Source organism: Crocuta crocuta, unplaced genomic scaffold (assembly GCF_008692635.1).
Source record: "Crocuta crocuta isolate KB4526 unplaced genomic scaffold, BGI_CrCroc_1.0 scaffold581, whole genome shotgun sequence".
Lineage (NCBI taxonomy): Eukaryota > Metazoa > Chordata > Mammalia > Carnivora > Hyaenidae > Crocuta > Crocuta crocuta.
The window spans coordinates 497,702-499,280 of NW_027528635.1; the positions used below are offsets into that span (position 1 = coordinate 497,702).

At 46.7% G+C, this 1,579-nt stretch overlaps 1 protein-coding gene across 6 annotated transcripts in view; it reads left to right on the forward strand.

Annotated features, from left to right (window-relative positions):
- SLITRK4 (SLIT and NTRK like family member 4) overlaps positions 1 to 1,579 on the forward strand; it is a 694,124-nt gene that overhangs the window by 10,591 nt on the left and 681,954 nt on the right. For 4 of the 6 annotated variants that reach the window (XR_013333001.1, XM_077755186.1, XM_077755187.1 and 1 more), the window contains exon 1: positions 479 to 603. The exons of the other annotated variants lie outside the window; for them this stretch is intronic. The gene's annotated coding sequence lies outside the window, so the exon portion shown is untranslated. Of the gene's footprint in view, positions 1 to 478; positions 604 to 1,579 lie in introns of those variants that run through there. 6 annotated transcript variants of the gene reach the window in all.

Here is a 1,579-nt window from a genome sequence, read left to right on the forward strand (position 1 = left end):
GAGAGAGAGAGAGAGAGAGAGAAAGCGAGCAGATGAGGGAGGGGCAGAGAGAAAGGGAGACACAGAATCTGAAACAGGCTCCAGGCTCTGAGCCATCAGCACAGAGTCTGATGTGGGGCTCGTACCCACAGACCACGAGATCATGACCTGAGCTAAAGTTGGACGCTTAATCGACATTGTGTACCTTTACAGAAAGAGTTCGCAAACTCCAGGCTGAGAAGATACTAACATCAGAAGGAAAGTGAAACCTTAATTTGCACATAGAGCGACACTAACTGTAAAGTTTCTTCCGTGTGCACACCGAGTACACATGTCCTGTTACCACATAGGTAAACAGACCCAACATTGACATGGCTGGACTCTAGAGGTGAAATGAAAGGACTTCTTTTTCGAAATCCTTTTGCTGTTCCTGTCTTATTTGTTTTATTTTTAAATTTTATTTATCTATTTATTTAGAGCGAGGAGAGCGGGAGAGGGACAGAGAGAGAGAATCCCAAGCAGGCTCTGCATTGCAGTGCAGAGCCCATCGTGGGGCTGGAACTCATGAACCGCGAAATCCTGACCTGAGCTGAAGTTAGACGCTTAACCGACTGAGCCACCCAGGTGCCCCTTTGCTATTCCCATTTTAAATTAATCAACCACCATTTTAATCCCAGCCAGGGTGCTGTGAATGCCAATATGCCGGCCCGTGGTAAGTACGTGGGCACTGGGCGCCTGGCACCGTTGGCAGGGGCCAGAGATTTTTACCTTCCATGTGCTCCAGGTGGTACATTTTCGCATTGACAGTGTCGCTCTCCTGCCTCAGTAGCTAGTTCTTTCCCCTGCTGCATCCCTGGACTGTAAGCAGTTGAAGGGTCAAGTAAAGCGCTGTTGACAGGAAGCTCATGCCATTGCAGTGTTATTCAGGCTGCCTGCTGCCAATGAACAGTAGGGAGGTAATTTATTAGCCTTCACACTGCATTGATGCTTAGAAACGTGATGCTTGCTCTCGGAGCCTCTCAAAGCTTGGGCCCGTCTGCAAACTGGAGAAACAAAACTCATCAGGAGTGTGTTAATCTTTATTATTTTTTTAAGTTTACTTATTTATTTTGAGGGGGGTTGGAGAGGCAGAGAGAGAGGGAGAGAGCATCCCAAGCAGGCTTCGCACTGTGAGCACTGAAGCTGATGTGGGTTTGAATGCAAACACCTATCACATTTGTAATTTTCAAATTTTCTTTACATATCTGGCTGATGTCTGGCTCTTTGGCTAAAATGCAGACTTCATGTAAGCCTTCAGATAAATTGATTGATTGAGTGAATGAATAAATACTTAAATATTTTCATATTCTAAAATACATCAAAATGTATACAGGTTTTTTTTCTTTTTAAAGTTTATTCATTTTGAGAGGGAGAGAGCGCATGAGCAGGGGAGGGGCAGACAGGGAGAGAGAGAGAAGCCCATGCAGGCTCCCTGCTGTCAGCACAGAGCCCCACGTGGGGCTTGAATTCACGAACCGTGAGATCATGACCTGAGTTGAAACCAGGAGTCAGACACTTAGCTGACTGAGCCACCGAGGTGCCCGGGGTGGGGGGTGGGGGA